This window comes from Marmota flaviventris, chromosome 18 (genome assembly GCF_047511675.1).
Source record: "Marmota flaviventris isolate mMarFla1 chromosome 18, mMarFla1.hap1, whole genome shotgun sequence".
Lineage (NCBI taxonomy): Eukaryota > Metazoa > Chordata > Mammalia > Rodentia > Sciuridae > Marmota > Marmota flaviventris.
In genome coordinates, this window is record NC_092515.1 from 16,590,414 (window position 1) to 16,600,479 (window position 10,066).

The window sequence follows — 10,066 nt, forward strand, 5'->3', positions numbered from 1 at the left end:
CTTTCGCGGCGCGGCTCCGAACTACATTTCCCAGAGGGCGCTGGGCCCTTGGCCCCTGCCCCTCCTCGCGCGAGCCTTAGTGTCTGAACCGTTCTCTGCAGTTGCAAGCCGACGCGTTCCTGGGGAGGCCAAAGATGGAGTTTACAGCCCGGGGCGGGGATTTAGAACGAGCCTTAAAGCCTGTTGGGTGAATGCGAGATGAGCTGTTGTGAAGTGGTGTGATATTTATTTATTTATTTTCCCCCAGCGTGGCTGTAACACCCTTTGTGCGGATGTGAGAAGTATTATGTGGGCGTGCTTTAAGTCCCTTTGGTATGCTTGTAAATGTGTGGCCGTATGTAACGCTGTACCTATAGGTGTGCGATAACTGGAAAGCGACTGTGTGCGCCCGCTCGCACAATTGATTGCGCCTCTTTGTGGGAAGGAATAAGGAGGGAGCTTTGTGACGCTGTGGCTGTGACTGTGTCTGTGGGCATGGTGACGGCAGCATTGCGTGGGAGATGCATACGTGGGAGCACATGACCGCTCGGCCCCTCGACAGTAAAGGAGCACTTTTCTGTGACGCCAAGTTTGAGTAGAAGCCCCAGTCCACTACTAATAGCCCTCCCACGGTGAGGGGCAGGCTAACTAAGCTCTAAACTTGCCGTGAGCTGAGACTCAGGAAGGTTTGTACCTTGTTTCGTTTCCTATTTCTGTCCTCCAGCAGAGGTGCCCAGGGGCTGGGGGTGTAGCTCAAGTGGTAGCGCGCTCGCCTAGCATGCGTGAGGCACTGGATTTGATTCTCAGCACCACATAAAAACAAAATAGATATTGTGTCCACCTAAAACTAAAAAATAAATATTAAAAAAAGAGGTATCCAGAGGGGGAGGAAATAATGGTTTTTAACATCTGAAACTTGTGTGTTATGTTGTTTAATGTTTTCTTTTTATTCCTGAGATGCTTCATTTATTCAGGACATTTTCTTTTTCTTTCTTAGAAATGTCTAAGACAGACCTATCAAGTAAGCTGGAATCTACTCTTTGGAAATATCTTCCTTGTACTCCCAAATTTTCTCCTATTAATGTGGCATATGTTTCAGTATATCTATGCTATTTTCTTTTTACATATATACACAAACATGCACATGTATGTAAATATAGGTACATATATGTATAATGTTTTCATCTGAATCAGTTACTTTTGTCACATATGTGGCCAATCCAATATCCATTCCCTCTTCTTTATTGCTAAAAAAGTCCTGACCTTGTTTTAAGAAAAATAAACAAAAAACTCTATGTTCTAACTTCTCCTGTAGTTGTAAGCAAAAGTTATTAGATTGAGTTTCTCAGATAATTCTTTAAAAATGCAGGGTGAGGGCAGGGCCAGACTCAGTAAGCAGGTATTCTTTTGGCCTTTCTCCACTTTCCATCTGGAATGTGGATGTGGTGCCACATGTGAAGCATTGAAGCATTTATCTTAAAACCATGCATTTACCATGAAAGGATGAATAGGAAGTTTGCTATATTAAATTAAAATAGAAGATTTTAAGTTTCTATTTTGTGAAAGCAATTTGGCAAAAAAAAAAAAAATTCTACCTATATATACATGAAATGTATAGAATTTTAATTTTCTTCATTGTAATTAAACTCAAATCGGTGTTTCCTTGTCTTTTTGTTTAGTTTCTTCCATGTTCAATTTACCACAATAGCTAGCCTGTGGTTTTGCTGTTGGTAAATATTTGATTGATGAAAGAATAATGATCATGTGATAAATGATAGTAGTATTATTTAGTTTGTTTTTGGTTGCACAGAAGAAACATGCACAGATTGCCTGATGTTTGCATTATTCTGAAATTACTGTCTCTATGTTAATTCTACCTCGGGTGTGGCATAGTAAGCATTCTTCAAACTAGGTATGAATTCTTAATAATCTAGAGGACTTATTTATTTGGTACCAGGAACTGAACCCAGGGGCACTAAACCACTGAGCCACATCCCCAGACCTTTTTTTTTTTTTAAATATTTATTCTTAAGTTTTTTGTTTTTTTTTAAGGTGGACACAATATCTTTATTTTACATTTATATGGTGCTGAGGATTGAACCCAGTGCCTCCTGCATGCTAGGCGGGCACTCTACAACTGAGCCATAACCCCAGCTCTTTTTAAGACAGGATCTTACTAAGTTGATAAGGCTGGCCTCAAACTTGCTATCCTCCTGCTTCAGCCTCCCAAGCTGCTGGGATTAGAGGTGTGAGCCATGTACCCAGGCACAGGACTTTTTTACAAGGAATGAAAGATATTCACTGTTCCTCAGTGTACTTTTGTTTTCTTTTATGCTTCCTTTATTAAATTTCTAAGCTAAATGAATAAAATATTTCTAATTTTTTTCTTAAGCACTCAAATTTGATTACTGGTTTTGGTTAATATGTATACCTTAAGATATTTAAAGTTCTCTTACAAATTTAAGAAGGCTTATTTTTTTTTTTAGTATTTTTTAAGACACATTGATGGACCATGATATTATTCATTTATTTTTATGAGTTGCTGAGAATCGAACCCAGTGCTTCACATATGCTAGGCAAGTGCTCTCCCATTGAGCCACAGTCCCCCCAAGGTTAATTCTTTTGGATACTTAAAAAAAATTTATTAGTTGTTGGTGGCCCTTTATTTATTTTTATGTGGTGCTGAGAATAAAACCCAGTGCCTCACACATGCTAGGCAAGCACTCTACCACTGAGCCACAACCCCAGCCCCTTTTGGATACTTTAAACATGGAAATATCAGAAAAGATCAGAAGAAGGTATAAAAAGTAGGGACAGGGCTGGGGTTGTGGCTCAGTGGTAGAGCACTTGTCTAGCATGTGTGAGGTACTGCATTCAATCCTCAGCACCACATATACATAAATAAATTAAATAAAGGTATTGTATCCATCTACAACTAAAAATATTTTTTTAAAGTAGGGACAGACTTTTAAAAGGTAATTGTGGAAGGGATAATAAGGAAGAGATAATGATGATCTAGACGAGTGAGTTGGTAGTAGAGATGGGAAGAAATGGATGGATTTTAGATACATTGAGAGTAAAATGGGAGAACTTGCTGAAGGACTAGATGTAAGAAAAGGGAGAATGAGGGCTGGGGTTGTGGGTCAATGGTAGAGGGCTCTCCTGGCATACATGACACACAGGATTTGAACCTCACATAGAAATATAATATTGTGGCTGGGGTTGTGGCTCAGTGGTAGAGTGCCTGCCTTGCACGCATGTAGCCCTGGGTTCAATAAATAAATAAAAATAAAGATATTGTGTCTATTTACAACTAAAAATATTTTTAAAAAGAAATAATATTGTGTCCATCTAAAACTAAAAAATAAATATAAAAAAGAAATGGAGAATGAAAACTGACTCAGGTTTCTGAGTAATTAAGTTGATTAGAAGTGGTACAAAGGAGGAGCCAAAGAAACATGCAAATTGTATCTGCTGGGGTCACTTTACCTAGTAGAGGACTGTTGGCATGCCAGACACCTCTGGTTTCTCTCCTGAAGTAGGTAAAGTAACTCGTAACTATTATGTGGTCTTGAGTTTGAATCTTTCTAATGATTATCACACAAGCTATTCTTTAATGTTAAGACTCTTATTTTTATATAAAAATTTAAAGGATAGAGGAGTAGGTAACAGAACACTGGTCATACTTTCTGGAGGTAAGAACTTGATGCTGTAACTTGGATTCAAATCATCTAAGTATTTGCAAATTTCTCAGATTGAAAATCAGAACAAGAATTCATTTCCCCAGTGTTATTTAGTCAAGAGTTTTTCCATCTGAATTTCCTTAGACATGGATTATGTCCTCACAGTCCATTATATTCTGAAATCTATGTTGAGAGTCTTTGTCACCTTTCCTCACTATATTGCTCCTCTATATTGGTCCACATTGAAATTCACTCTTTTCCAATAGGGATTCTTCACTTTTCTGACTTAATGAGCGACTGTAGGAACATAGTGACTGAAGCAGAAAGTGCACAAGAGAAGAAATTACAGCTGGGCATGGTAGTTTATACTTGTCTCTTTAGTTGCCTATGCTGATAAGATGAACTGGGTTCAAAGAAGCTGGCTGCAACATTAGACAAAGAAAATGGCAGAGAAATCATGCACCACACAGACATGAATTTCTCAGACTGAGGGTGGGACTGCTCTGAGTCCCTTCACATATGCTAGGCAAGTGCTCTACCATGCTGGACAGTGCTAGAAAGAGGGAGCGTACATCCAGAATCTATTTTATAGGGGGGGACACACAAAGGAGCTTCGATGGAATGTTCTTCACCAAATAAGGCAGGGGATATGGTTTTAAAAGGTGGAGTTTTGCAGTCAGCAGATGGATATCTTGGCAAGTCACGCATCTTAGGTGCTGTGGGATCACAGCAGAGCAAGAGGAAAAGTGCACTGATGTCACACAGCCCAATCAGGGCACAACGCCAGACCTGCCCCCTTATATAGCTCCAATGCTCATAGTTCACACCCATAGCCGGTGGATAGCTTGCAACATGCCTGTAATCCCAGCAATTTGGGAGGCTAAGGCAGGAGAACTGCAAGATTGAGGCCAGCCTCAGCAACTTCGTGAGATTCTAAGCAACTCAGGAAGACCCTGTCTCAGAATTAAAAACAAAATAAGAAAAAGGCTGGGAATGTGGATCAGTGGTAAATGTACCCCTTGGATTCAATCTTCAGTGCCAAAAAAGAAAAAAATTAGAAATTATTATTTTTTTATTTTTTAATGGTACTGGAGAGTAAACCTGGGAGCTCTTAACCACCGAGCCACATCCTCAGCCCTTAGTTGTTTTTTGAGATAGGGTCTCTTTAAGTTGCTTAAGGCCTCACTAAGTTGCTGAGGCTGGCCTTGAACTTGTGGTACTCCTGCCTCAGCCTCCCAAGCTGCTGGGATTACAGACGTGGTGTACACCAAACCTGGTCTGTACCGTACTTTCTGATTATTACAGCTTGATAGGGAATATTGAAATTGAATAGTCTTAAGTTCTCCAGCCTTGATCCTATTTTTCAAAATTATTTTGAGGGCTAGAGTTTTAAAGTGCATGCTTAGCAAGCACAAGGCCCCGGGGGGTTTCATCCCTAGTATTCTGCCTGCAAATTGTATTTTGGTTATTCTGGGTCCTTTGCATTTCTATATAAAATTTAGAATCTGCACACCAATTTTCTACAGAAAACCCTGCTGAAAATTTCATAGAGACTTATTAAATTAGCATTATCAATTTAGAGAGTTGTCTTAGCCTTAATAATATTGAATCCTCCAATAATAAAAATGGAATATCTCCCCCATTCAGATCTTTTATTTCTCAGCAATGTTTTTAGAACTTTTATTGTACAAGTCTTGGTTTTGTTAAATGTGTTTCCAATTATTTTATTCTTTTGGATTATATTATAAATAAAATTATTTACTAAATTTCACTTTGGCTGGCTTATAGTAATGTATAGAAATACCAGTATCTGCTAGGCACAATAGTGCATGCCTGTGATCCCAGCAACTCTGGAGACTGAGGCAGGAGAATTCCAGCCTTAGCAAATTAGTAAGACCCTAAGCAATTCAGTGAGACCCTGTCTCAAAATAAATAATAAAAAGGGTTAAAGGGGTGGAGCTTTAGCTCAGTGATAGAGTGCTTGCCTAGCATGTGTGAGGCACTGGGTTTGATTCTCAGCACCACATGAAAATAAATACAATAAAGGTCCATCAACAACTAAAAAAATGTTAAAAAAAAAAAAGGTTAGGGTGTGAGCTCAGTGGTGGAGCACACCTAGGTTCAATCCCTAGTACCAAAAAAAGGAAAAAAAAAAAAAGAATACTGTTATTTTTGCATGTTTATCTTCTTTAATAAAATACCTTTTTATTGTGGATTTTAAACATACACCATAACGTCATCTTCAAATAAAGGTAATTGTATTTCTACCTTTCAAATATGAATGCACCAATTTTTTAAAAAACTTATTGCACTAAAATATTTCAGTAATTTTTTTTTTATGAATGTATGTCCATTCTTTTCTCCACTTTTGAACAGTGGAGAAAAGAATGGACATACATTCTGTGATGTGGTGTGATTTGAAGGAAAATTCAGTTTTCACCATTAGTTGCTGGATTTCTTTTATTTTGGTGTTTATGATATCTTTAAAATGTTATGTTGCCTTCATTTAGGTAGGCTAAAATAAATTTCAAAGGGTTGCCTTCCTTGTATATTTTGTTTTGCCCAGGGCTGAGAACTGAACTCAGGGCCTTGTATAAGCTAGGCAACACAGTTTGATGACATAGTTTGATGACACTGTCAAGCAGCATTTATGGCTGCAACTGTTCTACCTTTTCTTGACTCTCCTTCAGCTTTCCTGACATTTGGGATATGGTTAATTCTGTGAACAAAGTTTTGGGATTAAGATACCTTCCATTTTTTTTTAAACAGGCACCTTATAGAGACTGCTTAATCAACTCCCATAATTGGACAAGTCGATTATGTCTAACAAATCCTTTAATATGTAGATACGTGTTTATCTCCTATTGGCTCTGCTTCTCTGGTTTGACTGCCATAATACCCTTTACCATGATGAAGAAATGTTTGGGAGGGTACCAGGGGTTGAACTCAGGGGCACTCGACCACTGAGCCACATCCCCAGCCCTATTTCGTATTTTATTTAGAGACAGGGTCTCACTGAGTTGCTTAGTGCCTCATTGGGGTGCTTTTGAACTTGTGATACTCCTGTCTTAGCCTTCCGTAATCCCAGCAGCTTTGGAGACTGTGCCACTATACCTGGCCTAAAGAATTCTTTTTTTTCCTACTTGTATTCCTAATGTTTTGGAAGTTTTAAGTTGAGAAATATATTAGACCATGTCAAATATCTTTTTGTGTCCACTGAGATCATCTTTTTAAACTTTTGAATATGTTCAGAGCTTATACCAATCAATATGTTTTGGAGTTTGACAAGTTCTCTTTTGGGTTGGTAAAGGTTTGGGGTCTATTCATCAGAGTCTGTATATTTCTTTGATATTTTTAAAAACATTTTTTATTTTTTGGAAGTAGTTGGAAACAATACCTTTTATTTTATGTATTTATTTTTATGTGGTGCTGAGGATCAAACCCAGGGCCTCACACATGCTAGATGAGTGCTCTATTGCTGAGCCACAATCTCAGCCCCTCTTTGATATTTTTTAATCTGCCTTTAGTACCAGCATACACTGATTCTCATAAAATGAATTTGGAAGTGTTTCCCCCTCTTCCTTTGGTTTCTGAAATAAATTATTAAGTATTGGTATTATTGTTTCTTTAAATAGTTCTTACATTTTATCTGGTTTTGAGTATCTGGTTGTGAGTATTCTTCTTGGAAAATTTTAAGTGAATAATTATTAAATCCTTTACTTATTATAATTCTACTTTTAATTTTTTTTAAGAAGCACCCAAGATCCCAAAAAACCAAACACCAAATGTTTTCTCTAATATGCAGATGCTAACTCACAATAAGCGTGGGGGGGGGGGCACTAGAGCTGAATAGTGTTACCTTAGATTAGGTAGAGGGAAGTGAAGGGAGGGGAAGGGAGGGGAGAGAATGTGGGGATAGGAAAGATGATAGAATGAAACAGACATTATTATTATTATTGTTATTATTACTTTATGTATATGTGTGACTGCATGACCAATATGATTCTACAACATGTACACTCAGAAAAATGATAAATAATATCAAAGTGCATAAACACATTCTACTATTGTGTATAACCAATTAATGCAAAAAAAATTGAAAAAAAAGAAGTACCCAAGAGATAATTTTGTGTAAAGACTAATTGCAGGAATTTTCCACATCACATATTAAGGAAGAGGGAAACTATGACCCATGTACATGGATAAAAACTAAAGGCTTTGGGCTGGGGATGTGGCTCAAGCGGTAGCGCACTCGCCTGGCATGCGTGCGGCCTGGGTTCAATCCTCAGCACCACATACAAAGAAAGATGTTGTGTCTGCCGAAAACTAAAAAATAAATATTAAAATATTCTCTCTCTCTCTCTCTCTCAAAAAGAAATTAAAAGCTCAGGGTTAATCATAAGTCATGGGTCTTTTAGGTCCTTCTGGATGTCCTACAAGGTATCTGTACTTTTCTTGAGCTGAGCATTCTCATTATTCTTCAGCTCTGATTGATAATGCTGGCTAATCCCCCAGGATTGAGAATACATGGAAAACTCAAGATTTCACTCTCAATGCCATACAGCTCCTTTGTCACTGCTAACTTTGGATGAATCCTGGATAGGTTTTTGAATAGGGATTCAATGAGAACTACATTTATTAATCCTATAGTCCAGTTGATCAATCCTTTTAGCTTGATGAATTCGCAGGCACTGCCAACCAACCATCTTATGTACTTACTTCCAGTTTTTACTATCATTATCCATTGCTACATTCAGATCCTGGAGAGGAACACTTGCCATGTTTACTCCACTCCAGCCACACTCGCAGCACACTCGATTTGCCATGTTCTCCCAAAATCCATCCATGGCAGCTGTTGAAATTAATGCCAAATCTTTCAGTCAAAAGATAGTGAAATCTAACAAAATTCAGTTTGCACCCACATTCAATCAAGAGTGTTTGGGTAACAGTTTCCAGGTAACACATATAAGTATGCTTACTGGGTTAGAAACAATTATGATGTAATGTCAGGACTGTATTTGACAATCTGAGGAGTAATGAATTTGAAAATATTAACATTTCTCTGCACAAGATTGAGACAACTCTCCTCTTCTTGCCAGTGGATTGCTGCAATACCAGAAATTTAGAATCTGCAGTCATGAATTCATCTTTACCAACCAATTTTTTTTCTTTTCTTTTTTTATGGTGGTGGGGATTGAACCCAGGGATGCTTTACCACTGAGCTACCTAGTCCTTTTTATTTTGAGAAACAGTCTTGTGAAGTTGCTAAGGCTGGCCTTGAATTTGCAATCCTCCTGCCTCAGCCTCCCCTATCTGCCAAATTTTTATGTCTGAAGAAACATGCTCCCATGCTTATTTTCACCATTTTCCTATTGAGCTTACCTTCCAAAACATCCTCAAGGGCAAATTCAATGGTAGAATTTTCCAGAATGTTGACAGCACACACAATAGTAGCTTGTCTAATACTCACTAATCTGATCTTACTGTTTTAGATCTTTGCCTCTTCTGCAAAGGGATATGATGAATTTTTCTGTAAAGGCTGCCATTTAAACATTTAATGTAATTGACATGATTGATTCATATTTGTCATTTTGCTGTTTTTTGCATATTTCTTTTGTTCCTTTGTTCAAACTTTTGTACTTCCCCTACTCTCTGGGTACTGGGGATTGACCCCAGTACCCAGAGGGTAGGCAAGTGCTCTACTACTGAGCTTCATCTCCAGTCTTTACTGCAGTATTACAAGATTTTGATTATACTACCTCTATACTAATCATGAAGTGTACATCCTCCTTTTTTTTTTTTTCAGTGTTGGAGACTGAATCCAGGGTCTCACACACAGTAGGCAAATGCTCCTACTGCCAAGCTACATCCCCAGCCTACTTAGTTAGCTATTCAAGATCTCTTAATATTCTACATGATATATAGGATGGGCTTTTATGTTTCTACAAAGAATAAACAGAAACAGCCATTGCTGTTTTAATAGAGATGGAATAAAGTCTATAGATTGCCTTGGATAGTGAAATTTCATTTCACTTACTTTTGAACAATGAAGTTTTCCAATTCATGAATAGGATATGTTTCCATTTATTTATGTCTTAAATTTCTTTCAGCAATATTTTGTTGTTTTCCTTGTACAAATCTCACTTCTTCAGCGTATTTATTTTTCGTACTGGGGATTCATCCCAGGGGTACTTTACTATCGAGCTACATCCCCACCCCCATCTCCTTTTTTAAATTTTGGGTCAGGGTCTTATGAAGTTGCTTATGGCCTTGAACTTTTGATTCCCCCTGCCTCAGCTTTCCAAGCTGCTGGGATTAGTCTTCCCAGCTCTTTGGCTATTTTAATCCCTCAATATTTTATTTTTCAATTATTATTGTAATCAGAATTGCTTTTGTAATTTTCC

General features: G+C 37.8%; 1 pseudogene; it reads right to left on the minus strand.

Annotated features, from left to right (window-relative positions):
• Window positions 1–8,065: 8,065 nt before the first annotated feature.
• Window positions 8,066–8,801, minus strand: LOC114097298 (L-lactate dehydrogenase B chain-like; annotated as a pseudogene).
• Window positions 8,802–10,066: the final 1,265 nt, after the last annotated feature.